This window comes from Abramis brama (genome assembly GCF_963993115.1).
Source record: "Abramis brama genome assembly, chromosome: 1".
NCBI lineage: Eukaryota > Metazoa > Chordata > Actinopteri > Cypriniformes > Leuciscidae > Abramis > Abramis brama.
The window spans coordinates 2,696,358-2,713,017 of NC_139963.1; the positions used below are offsets into that span (position 1 = coordinate 2,696,358).

Sequence of the window (16,660 nt, forward strand, 5' to 3'; positions counted from 1 at the left end):
TTAATAGCATTACCCAGAGCCGTTAACAGCCTGAGCTAACTCGATCACGTCGAGCTATTTGGGCATGATTTCTCAGCCTCTTTGCCCATTTTCTGTTATCCGGGAGTGACGCGAGGCCAAGATGGCGACGGCCGGCTCCGCCCACTTTAGGCTTCAAAAATGCTCTTCAGAAACCTACGGGTGACGTCACGGACACTACGTCCATATTTTTTTACAGTCTATGGTCTCAATGCAACAGACAGTGATGAGTTTTTGACTGGAATCCGCGTTTTGAACGAATCAATTTAATGATTCAATGAACAATCACTTGCTTCCCGAATGAATCAGCCGTTTGAACGAATCGGTTGAATGAATGACTCCCTCGACTCACTTATTAAAACAGTGACTTGCCGCCACCTACTGGCAGCTTTAGTTTCACATTTAGAGTACTTTTTAATTAGAATGTTAAAATTAGAAATCAGTTCATATTTAACAATCTCATAGCTTTATTTATGCAATTGTAAATGCAGTGTAAATATATTAATGCCAGATCTGATGCCGCCACTGTGTCACCTCTGCAATGCAAAGATGGATTTTGATTTAATGATTTAATTTGGCTGGTAACAGTGGTATTGTGTAATTATTCTAATAGAATTTAATTTGAATGTTAGAATTTGACATAAAAGGTGATGCATACATCTACAAATGTCAATATATAGGTGAAAATGCCCCTGGAAATCAATTTAAGATGGCAAATATTACCCCTTAATAAAAAATGTTAATTTCTGTCACTACTGTGAACTGACCACTGCATAGAATATGAAAAATATGAATATCTTCGTCAGTCAGCTGTCAACAACAGGCCTAAACCAGCCATGGCACCAAGCACAAAAACACAATCAGTAAAATGTTATCTAATTATTAACAAGAAAACTTTGAAAATATCGATAGAGACATATTTTGTCAATATTGCACACCCCAATGCATGGTATTAATTTTGATTTCTTCGGGTCTTAAAAAGGTCTTAAAAAGCCTTAAATTTGACTTTAAAAAATGTGCAGAAACCCTGTCACAGGTTTATGTGTGTGTGTTTTTTTTTTTCTGAGGTAAAATGTATTGGCTAAATGATATTTAACTTATTTGAGAAATTACACAAAAGCTCTCGACAAAGGCGTGATCTGCGAGCAGCTGACCGACGACGACTCTGAATTGTGAGCACGAACGACGTAAAAACGCAGACGAAAGCGGAGAGAAGAACTAAAAACATTGCTCTAAGTGCAGTCAGTGGAATGGGCTCTTTAAATTTTCGTGCTGATGTGACCGCGCATGTTACGTGACAATACCAACCGTAATACCAGTACGTCCGGACTCCATTCATACTACCCGTATTCATACTATATAGAGCGTACTTTTTTAACGGTCGCGAAGTACGTTCTAATTTAAATGTAGTACCTACTCCCATAGTACGCGATTTCGGACGCAGCTTTAGTCCATATATGGAACACATGAAAAAGTGCCATAATCATGTGACATTCTGGGGATTTTTCAAAAGTGGGGTTGCAGCTTAATAGTTTAATTGACTGTTTAATTTTATTACTTTAAATTGTTCTGGCTCTGTGTGACTGAGGGAAAAACTGCTTAAAAGTAATATAATAAATAAATGAGCAATACTCACGTCAGTGTGTTGAGTTGACAGTGTTTATCCTGCAGTAGAGCAGCGATCTGATTCACTCGTGTGTCTCCTAGTTCATGTCCACTCAGATTCAGCTCTCTCTGGAGTAACGGGTTTATACCCACAACTCTATTCACATACTGACAGGCTTCCTCTGCAGCAGGACTCACAAACCTGCAGAAGAGGCAATTCAGGTATCAACTAAATGTCCACTGCATTACAAAAAATTATTGATACAATAAAAAACGTAATTATTGTTTTAAAGACAAGCTTAAGTTAGTTATTTAGATGTCAAATTTTTCTTTAAACATTTAAATACACAAATAAATATATATTTAAAAGAAACTAGAGCAACACTCAGTCCTAAAGCAAACATAAGCATAAGAACAGAAAGGTCTCACAGAGCAGAAGGGCAAAAGCTCACTAGATCATGATTTTCAGTATGAATACAGAGTGTGAAACTAAGATCTTTCTGTCTTTAAAGCAGGAGGAGTGAGAAACGTCAGCACAGAGAAAACTGGCTTGTGAAACTGCATGTTTGAGAACATCTGGAGACTCATAGACCTGGTGTAGAGAGATGCAGTGAATCTGGGCTTGATGGAAAACTATTATTGTTAATTATCAAGGTATACTCCTGAATGTCAGCACACATATACTGACCCATAATGTCTATTTGACCTGTAGCTCGTATCACAACTAAACTGTGTTGACGGTTATCATCATCATGACAGAACCTGCAGCATCTGATCTTATCTTGATCATTTTGATGCAACAAATTGTACAGCTTATTATATAACTAAAATAATATATTAGTTATGAATATTTAGCCTGCATATAGCTAATTTAGTTAATTATTTGATCCCGTCTCACCTCAGTGTCTTCAGTTGACAGTCTGGATCCTGCAGTAAATCACTGAGCTCCTTCACTCCTGATTGTCCAGGATCATTTCCTGTGAGATCCAGCTCTATCAGGTGTGAAGGGTTTGATCTCAGAGCTGAAGCCAGAGCTTTATAACCTTCTTCTGTCACACTGCAGTTAGAGTCTAGAACAGAGAGGAAAACTTTCAGCTGATTAATCAGTTAAACCTGAACAATATAAATCCTTAAACTGAATTTAATTTTATTCTTCATACAAATGTATTGAAAGTAGGGCTGAACGATTAATTGCATTTGCGATAATATCCCGATTTGATGAAATGCGATTTTTTTAATCGCAAAGCCGCGATTACACTCTGGTCACGTGACACGCGAGAGTAAACCAGTCTTGCAGATGAAGCATCAACTTGTCACGCTGCACATAGGCCTGGCATAGGTAGGCTACAGGAAATAACAGTTTATGTTTAATTTATGTGATATTGTGTTATAGATTCTCTCCAACGATTCTGTATTGATTAAGATAATTTCAGATTTATGTCTGAGCTTAGTTCTCAACACAGATACGTGATGACGCTACGTGTGCTTTATAAACAACCGTATTCTGCTTGCTTCTAATTCCTTTGTCTCACACACACACACACACACGACACCACTCGAACCTTCCAAAAAATAATCTTTCATAAAGTTCGGAAAAGTTGAAGCGAATTACAAGAACATTCGCGTGCTTCATTGCACATGATATGAGATACGCGCGGTCTGCTTGATGTTACTTTTGTAGTGCGCGGTCTCGTCCGCCGGTATTTTGCTTACAAATGCTCTACGAAGGCATCATATGTCTTTTGGAATGCAGTTGGCTTATATATTACAAATATGAAAATCACCGACAGAAGCTGCTTTCAATTTCAAATACTCACGCGCGCTTTGCGAAGAGCGTTTGAGCATGCGGCTGTGAGCGACTCCGTCTACGTGGTTAAATGTACTTGCATCTCAAAATGCTTTTATGACGCAAAATTAATGTGACACAGTCAGTTATATCTTAAGTTATTAAACAGATAGGACAAACCACATCTTATAATTTCAAAAGAGATGAAAACGTTCAGACAGCCGACTCTTAAATACTGAAAGCACTTTGTTTATTGCTTGTAATATTTTTTTCCCCTCTTTGTTATTTGTTTTGAAGCTATATTAGTTAAAATTATTAACATGTAATTGTATTAATTTAGTTTTTTAATGTGTAATTGTTTATAAAAGTAGGCCTACTTATAATTACATATGTAATTAAATATTTTAAGTTTTATTAATAAGATTAATTAATAAGAAACAAATTAGATCGGCTCATGAGGTGCCTAAAGATTCCCTTCCCTATTTTACAATGATTTATTGTATATGTATGTATATATCTATACCCGCCCGCGCCGTCAGATCATTTGGACGTGTGCTGTTTTCAAGAGATAACAACGATATAAATACTGTTCGTTTTCTCACACAAACCGCTCGTTTCGTGTCTTAGGCCATCAATGTGTACTTATGATGGGGAATTGTTTCATTTGGACGATGGGGAATTGTTTTAATTTGGACTCTGTGCTTGTGTTTTGAGACAGTGACCATCGACCTGCATTATATGACTGACAGACAAGAACGGTTTGACCTAAAAATATCAAAATTGAAACTACTGCGGAAACAAAGACACCTACATCTTGGATGCCCTTGAGGTAAGCTAAAACATATCAAAAATTAATTTCAAAGTGAACTATCCCTTTAAGCTGCAACCCCACTTTTGAAAAATCCCCAGAAATGACATACCCAAACTGAAACAGATACAGTTCAAGAACCCTTTGTACTAAAAGCACAAGTATGATCTAATTTGAAAGCTGACACCTGGCAGTTTATTGTAAATGTAGAATTAATTATTGTCATAATGAAAAAAAATTGTTATAAATAGCTTCAAAGTTTTGTAAAGTTATTAGAAATTTATTTTTATGAAACATCCAAATGAAAATAAAATTGAAGTTGGCACTGTAGCAATCTAGAAATGCACTACAGCTAAAGCCACATGTCTGACCATGTTATATGTAAAATCTGGAGATGATAAGTCTAAAACTCTGTATTTAGTTAAATGTTTTTCAAGATCAAGTCATATGACTATTTTGATTAGACTCTAAAATGCAACTGATGTGTAGTCGTCATCTATTCAGTCTTTTGTCTCTATTTTTTTTGTGGTGCAAACGAGCCCCATTCAGTCTCAGTCTCTCCTGCACACATTCACACCTCTCCAGCCTGGTTATGGCTCTAAATATGCATTTCTTTTGTCTGCATTATAACGACTGGCTATTCACAGGCTATTCATATGGATTCAATCCCTAATTTCTTTTATCAAAGTTCTCACTTCAAATGCCCTTCTTGAATAAAGAAACATTTCAGTAAGCATTCCTATTCAGAAAAAAATCATAAAAGAATAACTGCTAACTTAGGTGGCAGGTGCACCTGGGCTAGCTAGCATGTTAGCTTAGCACACCATCAATACACAACCATTTATGAGATTAAAACCATGTTTGTGCTCCAAACTTACTTTATAACGCAAGTCGAGTGTTTTAAATAATCTTCTGTGATCTAATTTGGCTTCAGATAAAAAAAAATCAGACAGAAAATATATTATTTTATAGTATTCTGCACGATGATAAAGTCTATATCGATTAGCATTACATTATAAATATAATCCATTATTATGAAAATACCTGGCATGGCTTGAAGAACACAGGCAAATCAAATATCATTGCAATCATGTTTATTGTCTTCAAAACGTCAAAAAGCATGTTACAGCGATCTCTCTGTTAGCTGCATAGACAGTATATAAACTGGACACAGCGACCCCATAGGTTTCAACGGAGAGAAGTTGAAGCACATTAGAAGCAGTCACTTCCTGATTGCCGAGCGTACTGCGCAGACTCAAACTGAGCTTGACGACGTGGATGTGACGTGAGCAGCCTGCCTGACAGTTGTAAGTTTTCTAGTAGCCGTGCCAAGCGAAATCGGAACCATTCCCTTCCGAATCTCGCAGAGACGGAGAGTGTGAGTAGGAGCTGTCCATGAGCTAGGAGCAGGAGCAACGTCATGACTCTCTATGGGCTTCTCCCTTTACTTTATCGGACTTTATGCCTCCACGTCCCCCCGATTGACTGCGAGCTTCTCTTCCTGTCTCTACGGTAATTTCCAGAGAGTCGCGTGGTTATGACGCAATCGTTAGCCTACTTTTACAAAAACTGCTTCTACGGGGCCATAACGTAAGATACAAGGTAATGGAGCCTTTTATACATTGTCGTGTTTCTTTAGAAATAAACAATGGACAAATGGAGTCTTTAAACGCCTCAGATGTAAAGTTATTCGCTGTCAAAGTGACGCGAAAATGAATGGGAGTCAATGGGATGCTAACAGCAGGTGAAGGCTTGTTAGCCAATGGCGGCTCCCGGGGGTACCTTCAAAATAATATGAAACCCTGACCGCCTGGTTAGCTGTGTGTGTCCGTGACTTCCTGGAATGTCACATGATTATGGCTCTTCTTCATGCTCATTATATGGACTATTATTGTGCATATAGCGCCCTCAGGCTGCTGGTATGAATTGAAAACACAATAGATCAGAGTATGAAAGCGTTCATAATTATTACATCGACGCATTTGGGTATAAATTCAGTAAATATTATTCCTGTCTATAGAAATATGATGTAAATCTATGAGAATCTATCAATATTTCTCCAAATCTGCACATTTTTGAGCTAAAAGCCCTGAGGGACGTTGTTTTGTCAAGAGTTGTCATGGCGACAGCACAGAGTTTTTTTTCTGAATGGGAGCGGCTGACGCTCATAATTCATATCAAAGGTATCGACGCATTTTTCCATTTCATAACTCCTGACACAAATTAAGACATAACTATAAGTTTCTCAGAATACAATAGTGGTCAAATACTGAAACTTGAGTCTTATATCTTTTTAATGATGTATAATTTGTCAAGGTATAACATTAAATCTGATAGTAACTTTGAACTAAATAAATAAAAAAACGCTTCAGTGCGCCGACGCACTGGCGAAGGTTAACAGGTTTTAATTTAAACAATTAAAATGTCTCATTGCAATATTTTACATACTCATAATAATTACTTTTGCTGGTTCTTTGTGACAGCTTTTAGGTGCCGTTTACATGAACACGTCACTGCATCAGCACCGAAAACATAGAGAGAGAGTTTCTTTGTTTACCAGTTCTGTCTAACAAAGTATTAGATATGACTGACAGAGATTGTAAACTAATGGAGACGGAGAATGTGAGTGAGTACTGTGTGATCAGGCGCCAGTGTTGCCAGATTGGAAATGTCAAAGTATCGTACCAGAAGCTCAAAATTATCGTATTTGTAAGAAAATTATCGTACACGAGTCAAACCTGTACACAATACAGCATAGAAATGACAGACAGTCAAGAAATCTCCAACGGGGGGGGGGGGGGGGGGGGAGGTGTCCATGAGCTGTTGTGAGGCACACTAGCACACACACGCAAGGTCTCTCGCTCCCTCTCTCTATACGTTCTTATCCCGGTAGACGTAGAAGCGGTAGACGGAGCGCCGTCAAAATAAAAGTCCCGCTTCCAACACATCGGCCAATCAGAAAAACGTATTGGCCGATGCCGATATTTTAAAAGTGCCAAATATCGGCCGATATATCGGCCTTGGCGATATATCGGTCGACTACTAATGACGATGATGACTAAACAGGTGACACAACTGAACTGATAATGACGGTAACCATAGAAAGGCAAATAGAAACCAAGCAAAACTCGAACTGAAAGTCCAAACAAACGCTGACACGTGACAGGGACAACTAATACATGATGTGGTAATATATATGTACTTTATTTAAGCCTGTTTTATAAAAATCTCAATGTTTTATATTATAACCTTTCAGAATTTCATCTTACTTGTTGGCAATATAAATAACATCTGTACCAAATTACATAATTTCCCCAATTATTTTTCCACAAGTATGAGTATGAGCTAATATATAATTCTATACAAGTCATTAAAGTCTGGTGTATCATATGATACAAGACAAACATGCAACATTTGGACTACATCCCTCTACTTCCTTCTTTAATGACGTCACTAGAACAGTTTTTTGACTAACCTCCGCCCACAGGAATACACAAAAAGGGGGGCATGGTCTTGTTGCGCTCCCACGGAGAAGAGGAAGAGTTGCGTTTGTAGAGTGTGTTTGTCGCCATGTCGTTGAGACGCTGTTATTTTCATCCCGAGTCAAATCACCTTTGTTTGGCCTTCCCTGAGTGCATGCATCTCCACGTTATGGTAAGAGGCGTGACCTTTCCGGGCAACCAGAACCGGACAGTAACGGAGTACATTTACTTGAGTACAGTACTTAAGTACAATTTTGAGGGATCTGTACTTTACTCGAGTATCATTTTTGGGGAGTACTCATGACTTTACTCAAGTACATTTGAGAGGCAAATATTGTACTCTTTACTCCACTACATTTCTATCCATAACTGTGAGTACCCGTTACTTCTTCTAAAAAAAAAAAAAAAAAAAGGAAAAAAGAAACATCTCGGAAACCCTCAATTTGTTGTTTCCCTCTCAAATGTAATTGGATTGTGCAGGCGCCACTGATTGGGACAGCATATCAGCAATCACCTTCAGCTTTCTGCCAAAGTCAACTCCATGGTCAGATTTAGATAAGAGACGAAACCATGGACGAAACAATGGATGAAGACGCAGCAGGTCCATCCCAGGAACGATATTTTTTTTCCCAGGATGGTAGGGGAAGACTCAAAGTGAATGAATATTCATTAGGGAAGTCATCCCTGATTGGTCTTAACTCCAGTGACGGGTAGGTTTAGGGGCGGGGTTAGGGAGGTCATAAGACCCCCAGTGACAGGTAGGTTTAGGGGTAGGTCATCAGACCAATCAGGGATGACTTCCCTAATGAATATTCATGAGTCTTCCCCTACCATCCTGGGAAAAAAAATATTGCATCCCGGGAATGTGCCAACCCGTGGCCCCACCTCGCCAGACTATTTAAATTTTCTGAACAAGTTAATGATAGTTTTCGCTTCAAGTGTTTGCTGTGTTTACCAATGTAAGCACTGTGGCAGTAGTAATGCAATATTTAGAAAATGTACTCTTGTACTCTTGATACTCAAGTACTTTTAAAAACAAGTACTTTAGTACTTTTACTTAAGTAGACATCTGACTGTAGTACTTTTACTTGTACTTGAGTAAAATTTAGCAAGGGTTATCTGTACTTTTACTCAAGTAATGTAGCTGTGTACTCTGTCCGCCTCTGCGAGCAACGTGCGCTAAGCTGCTGTTGAATCACAACACAGGAACCGCTGGCACAATCAGAACTCGTTACGTATTTCTGAAGGAGGGACAGAAATCTAGGAAATTGGATAATGAAACACAGATTAAAATTAAGATACAATTAAAACAAAATGAAATTCGCTTTAAAGAAAAGCTTTGTGCTTTCTGTTTGAGGTCTCTGTGAAAGTTTTGAAGCAGTCTTAGCCTGGATTGATGGCTCGCAATATCGCAATATATATCATTGGGAAAAAAATATTGCAATGTAATTTTTTCCCAATATCTGTTGCATAAATTACATTGCAATATTTTTTTCCCAACGATATATATTGCGATATTGCGAGCCATCAATCCAGGTTATAAGACTGCTTTAAAACTTTCACAGAGACCTCAAACAGAAAGCACAAAGCTTTTCTTTAAAGCGAATTTCATTTTGTATTAATTGTATCTTAATTTTAATCAGTGTTTCATTATCCAATTTCCTAGATTTAATAAATAAAAAGTAAATATAGCAGACAATAGATAATCACGACACAGAGGCGCCAGCGCCTGAACTGGAGCTTAAGCTATCATCCATGAACCGAAACTCAGCGTATAAGGTAGCCTACTCGCCTCACACACCTTAAAAAAAAATATAGAAATATATCTATCATCTACAGAAATCTCTACTTTTAAACAGAACCATTCAAAACAACATAAAACTATGTAATCCATATGAAATGTGCATTTCTCTCCGGCGCGTTCACTACTGCGAAGATCGCGAGTCAGTATCATCAACTTCATCTTTGCAGACGACACAGAAAACACTTGTTTATTAATAAACAATTAAAATGTCTCATTGCAATATTTTACATACTCATAATAATTACTTTTGCTGGTTCTTTGTGACAGCTTTTAGGTGCCGTTTACATGAACGCGTCACTGCATTAGCACCGAAAACATAGAGAGAGAGTTTCTTTGTTTACCAGTTCTGTCTAACAAAGTATTAGATATGACTGACAGAGATTGTAAACTAATGAAGACGGAGAATGTGAGTGAGCGCTGTGTGATCAGGTGCTGGTGTTCTCAGCACCGTCCGTCAAAATAAAAGTCTGGAGCGCCGTCAAAATAAAAGTCCCGCTTCCAACACATCGGCCAATCAGAAAAACGTATCGGCCGATGCCGATATTTTAAAAGTGCCAAATATCGGCCGATATATCGGCCTTGGCGATATATCGGTCGACCACTAATGACGATGATGACTAAACAGGTGACACAACTGAACTGATAATGACGGTAACCATAGAAAGGCAAATAGGAACCAAGCAAAACTGTACAACAAATTGTACAGCTTATTATATAACTAAAATAATATATTTGTTATGAATATTTAGCCTGCATATACCTAATTTAGTTAATTATTTGATCCCGTCTCACCTCAGTGTCTTCAGTTGACAGTCTGGATCCTGCAGTAAATCACTGAGCTCCTTCACTCCTGATTGTCCAGGATAATTTCCTGTGAGATCCAGCTCTATCAGGTGTGAAGGGTTTGATCTCAGAGCTGAAGCCAGAGCTTTATAACCTTCTTCTGTCACACTGCAGTTAGAGAGTCTAGAACAGAGAGGAAAACATTCAGCTGATTAATCAGTTAAACCTGAACAATATAAATCCTTAAACTGAATTTAATTTTATTCTTCATACAAATGTATTGAAAGTCAGTTGCAAAAACTGACAATTGAATATGGATGCAAACAAAAGGCTCAGTGAACTTTACAGTTTTTCTCGATTGCTTAAACACTATAACCAGGCTTTTGAACTAAAATTTCAAAACCATAATGCCATTTATCAAAAAGCACACCCATTTCACTAAACTATAAAACTATTCCCTGTTTTGACACATGAGTCAGATTTGTTGAACTGTCACTGCAAAACTCTACACACAAATCCCTTCATTTCTCATTGCCTAGCCCTAGACCATGTTGTCATGTATAAAGCACTAACATTCAATATTGTTCACTCAAGTCAGCACAGCTTCAGCTCAGTTAGCACACAATTTCCCAGGTGGAAACACTAAGAGTCAAAATTTAACACACATCAATCAGAGCCTTCAATAGATAGATAAAAGGGCCCAAATCAGTTTATTGAATTTTGGAACAATGGATCCAGAAAGACATGAAGGAAGAGATCGAGGAGGGATAAGGAGGAGGAGGACGAAGTGCAAGGGCAAGAAGACAAGCAGTCTCAGATGAAATTCAAGCCACTCTAGTTGCCCATGTCTTTATCAATGGTATGACTATGAGGGAGGCTGGGCTACGAGTAAGGCCAAATTTGAGTCGCTTTACCGTCGCCTCGAGAACCTTCAGGGAGGTGTGGTGGCAAACAAAATTCTATCACTGAGTAAGAGACAAACATTTCCAATAGTCTTTGATGAGGTGTATTTTCTTGCAAGAAAAGGCCAGCAGTCGTACAGTCACACAGAGTGGCTACAGAGTGTGACAGTGAAGGGAGGGCATCCTTTCTCCTCTATAGTCTTGACTCCCAGAATGTTATCTTTCTAGGCCAATGATGGTATTTTCAACCATATGTGGAACATTCTTAGACTTGTTCATCATATTGTCTCCTTGAGTGGAGGCCCTCCTGTCACGTTCCAATACTCTTTACCATTCCAATACAATTCCATATTAGAATAAGGTTTGTGTGTGCTCTTTTACTGTCATATGATGGTCACACACATCTTACTGTAAGTAAATATAAAAAAAAATTTAGAGGAGAGAATAAAATAAAAAAAGTAAAACAGGGAAAATAAAATTGTTTTGTTTTGTTGTGTGTGTGTTGTACTGTGTAGTACATGAATGAATAAAAATGTGCCAATGTATTGCAAAATTTGGCGAACAATTTAACAATTCTTTGAGTGGTGGAGTTGAAACGGGTTACATGCTTATTTCACAGATAAGAATAAAATGTTAATTTGATTCAATGGTTATTTAAAGTTTTACTTGGCTTTTTCAGCCACACTTCAGAGAACTTTAGAGCGTTAATGTCTGTTAACGTGAACATTTGAAAGCCTCCAAGCACAGACATCACACTTTAAATTAGGGCTGCACGATATTGGAAAAAAATTACATTGCGATATTTTTTTTTCCCAACGATATATATTGCGATGTTGCGAGCCATCAATCCAGGCTATTAGACTGCTTTAAAACTTTCACAGAGACCTCAAACAGAAAGCACAAAGCCTTTCTTTAAAGCGAATTTCGTTTTGTATTAATTGTATCTTAATTTTAATCAGTGTTTCATTATCCAATTTCCTAGATTTAATAAATAAAAAGTAAATATAGCAGACAATAGCTAATCACGACACGGAGGTGCCAGCGCCTAAACTGGAGCTTAACTATCATCCATGAACCGAAACTCAGCGTATAAGGTAGCCTACTCGCCCCACACACCTTAAAAAAAAAAAATAGAAAAACATCTGTCACAGAAATCTCTACTTTTAAACAGAACCATTCAAAACAACATAAAACTATGTAATCCATATGAAATGTGCATTTCTCTCCGGCGCGTTCACTACTGCGAAGATCGCAAGTCAATATCGTCAACTTCATCTTTGCAGCCGACACAGAAAACACTTGTTTATTAATAAACAATTAAAATGTCTCATTGCAATATTTTACATACTTATAATAATTACTTTTACTTTGTGACAGCTTTTAGGTGCCATTTATATGAACGCGTCACTGCATCAGCACCGAAAACATGGAGAGAGAGAGAGGGAGAGAGAGGGGGGGAGAGAGAGAGAGAGAGAGAATCATTTTTTTTTTTACTTATTTTGAGAAATTATAGCCTAATGAACAAACAAACATCTGTTAAGATGTGAATGTTGGCTGTGAGTGGTGAGCAGCGGCACAGCGAATCAATCACTGTGCAGGCACGCGGAACGTTCATGTCACCCCAGCAACAAGACATACAACAAACTCATGTTTACTGTGTGCTACCCTGGTGCTACCATTCTCTTAATACACCATGGGTGCTACTACCCTTCACATCGCATGTTCCAGCGATGTGACTATCGCTCATGCGCACATCGCAATGTTGATGTTAAAACAGAATATCGTTCAGCCCTACTTTAAATCCTACCTGTTGCCTTTCACCATCCACTTATTTAGCTGCTTTTGGTATCCCTTGACATGCCATCTCACTTTCCCTCTTTCTTTTTCTATCTTTAGCCCCGACAGTTTTTTTGCTTTATCCATCTTTTTCAACGACAATTCACTACTCGTACCTGCTCGCTCAGTGCTCACGGCAACCCTCGCAATATTACGCTTGCGATATCTTCAATGTCAAAATTCTATGATGGAATCTTATGAGGGCGCCTACTCTAGCCTGTTAGTCCTCTAAAATGTTATATAACATTGAGGAAATGCAGAAATGATTTAGAAATGCACAACAGCAGCTACATATAGAAAATACCAAAAAAAGAATTGTAATTATTTATTTATTTTACCATCGCATGGTACTGCGCCCCTATGCGCCGCATATAGTGCATACCCACTTTTTAAGCCACTGAGTGAGACAAACGGACCAAAATACCTTAATAGTGGTGTAAAACACTCATAAACTACAGGAAGTGTTTGGTCAAGACTAGCTGCAAAGCTGAAAGCAGAATCAAAGATACACAGCTCCCTCAAAAGCAATAAAATACATTAATCCTGTTATATACAATCTTAAGATAAGTGATTTCTACTAGATCTCACCCTCCTTTCTGTGGCAGATTTACCAGCTCTAACAGAATCATCTGAATTCTGACTCAACACTAGGTATGCAAACAACGATTAAATCACTAAATTATAAATTACTATAAACAAAAACAGCACAATTTAAGTCTTAACTTATAAGAAGTAGAATATACATATATGGAAAATACATTATCCATTAAATATTATAATCCCCTGCAATTATTTGCATTACAGTGCAGCACCAAATGAATGCAGCACAAAATGAACGCTTAATGTCACTTCAGTATTACTCACTGAAAAAAACACAACAACAGTAAAATGGCACAATGACAACCATTTTTTTATTGATTGTTATATTGAACAATTAAACTTTTATCAACAAAACAAATAGGATAGATGGCATAGTATACCCCCATTGTAACACTGATAAATGAAGGTCTTAGTGTTTTCCCCTAAATTTAAAACAAATGCTTAGTTTGTGGTTCATTAGTATTAATGAAAATACATCAATAATAAAATAGTACAATGATAAATTCACTTATATTAAACATTGGACTTTTATTAACAAAATTGATAAGAAGGATGATATGCTATACCCACGTTGTAACAAATAAATAAAAGATCTTTGGATTTCTTAGTTTGTGGCTCATTATTATTTTGAATGAAAAACACAACAACAATAGAACAAAGACAAACTTACTTATATTAAACAAAGAAATGCAACTTTTATTTATAACTTTTAAACTCTGGCATCGTCCTGTCAGTCATTGCACCTTACTTTAGTCATGTGACTCCTGTGGCTCAACTTACCTCAGTATCTCCAATTTACACAGTCCAGTGCAGAGCAGCTTCACTCCTGAATCCTGCAGATTATTATTGTTCATGTTCAGCTCTTTCAGATTGGTATCTGATCCAAGAACTGCAGACAGAGCTGAACAGCTTTTTTCTGTTAAGTTACAATCATTTAACCTACAATAAATCACAACACAGAATTAGATGGCACACATACAATACATTTTCTATAAACAAATATTAAATACATTTTCCTTTTTTTTTTTTTACATAAACAGCATACAATGCATTCAAACAGCATTCATCAACAAAAAATACTATTTCCAGTACATTAGCATTTTTTATTCAGTGACAAATTTCCTAGATAAAATTAAGCATGTTTGAAAAAAGTATTTGCGTTAAGATTTATAGCTATAGGATTTCTTCTCTATTTCTGTCACCTGATGGAGTTTGGGTTCTCGCCATTGTTGCCTCTGGCTTGCTTAGTTGGGGACACTTAAAATTCAACAATATTATTGACTTGACTTGATTGCACTGACACTATTAGATGAGACAGTTCACAGTTTTATGGCAAGTTAAAGGCCTTTCACTATAATTCTAAACATGCCTTCATTCACATGTACATGTCTTTTTGTTAAAAAATCTTTAATGATTTAAGTAAAGCTAAGATTACTTAAACTTAGATTACTAAGATTACTTAAACGATTAAAATGTCTCCACGATCTGCTTTTGAAGAAATATCGTAGAATCGTGCATTATATCTGTTCTGGCGCCTCTGTCCCAACATACTGAACAACGCGACGTATATTCACATAAAATGTTAAAGCAGCGGAACGGGACACTGCAGTTCACAAAAGTTCACAATTTGCATGTGTTTTAATGCCTTGTCGGTTAAACATTTAATTCGCATGCTGATGCGCTGTTCTAACGTGTGCGTTTCTCAGCGCGTTCATGTGAAGCTCACATGCACTAAAAGCCTGTCTACCAGCGCCTGGATACTGGACTAAGTTATCTTTCGAGTCTTATTGTGCTTATACTGTTAAATACACACAAGGTTTACATAAACAAAGTCGGTTATGTCTAAAGTGAAAGCAAACTTGAGAAAATTGAGAGAAAATCTGCTTGTCAAATGCGTGTATATTAGACGTGTCGCGCGCAACTCTTAAAGAGACTGTAGTAATAGTAAACACTCTGCCGCTTGTCCTTAAAGGGATAGTTCACCCAAAAATAAAAATGATCTCATCATTTACGCACTCTAATGTTTTTCCTAACCTGTATTAATTTCCTTCTAATATTTTCTAATATTTTTCTAATATTAATATTTTGACTTTGACTTCCATAGGAGAAAAATATACTATGGAAGTCACTGGGGTACATCAACTGTTTGGTTACCCACATTCTTCCAAATAACTTTTATTTCCAACAGAAGCAAGAAAGATATTCGAGTTTGAAACAACTTGAGAGAGTAAATTATGATAATTTGAATTTTTAGGAGAACTATCCCTTTAATGTTAATAAAACAACACAATGCAAAGAGAAAATCACTCACTGCCCTTGACTGATAACTTTAATAGTAGCTTTAATAAGTATCAATGTATAATTTATACAGTGAAGTCTGTTTTGTTTTATTTTCATATTTGTTCATTTAATTACTTTCTTCAATGCTACTGTTAAATACACCTACTGTAGCTGAAAATATAAAGCACTGTTTAGCCTATTTAATTTGTATATTAAGTTGTGTATGTGTAATGTGTATCTTTGATCTTAATATTTAATAACAAAGAAAATAATGACAAATATTTGTATCTTCTCCCCTGTCTGCCATTTTTTTATATATATATATTTTGTTACCTAAGGCTTTGTTTTTAAAATAGTGACATTAGATTGGCTGTAATGCTAAGTCACAAAATAGTAAAACCAACATAAAAAGAATCGTGATAAAATCGTGAATCGTGATTTTCCTGAAAAAAATCGTGATATATTTTTGCCATATCGCCCACCCTATAAGAACCTAAGAAATTGTATTTGTATTATTTCAAGATTAAGTTTAACCAACGACTGATGCCGATATCTTAGAGAGCAGGGTGATCAATGGGTGATATATCATTAATTTAAAGATAGTAAAAAAGCATCCATAACAATTACTGAAATTACATTTATAGTTTATTTTACTTAATATTTACTAAATAAAAAAAAAAACATTGAAAAAACCTTTTTTGTAGAAAAAACAACTTTAAATGTGTACATCACATATTATACAACAGGCTTTTGATA

The 16,660-nt window shown here is 36.7% G+C and overlaps 1 protein-coding gene across 1 annotated transcript in view; it reads right to left on the minus strand.

Annotated features, from left to right (window-relative positions):
- LOC311090940 (uncharacterized protein) overlaps positions 1-16,660 on the minus strand; it is an 846,260-nt gene that overhangs the window by 45,019 nt on the left and 784,581 nt on the right. The gene's annotated exons all lie outside the window — the stretch shown is intronic.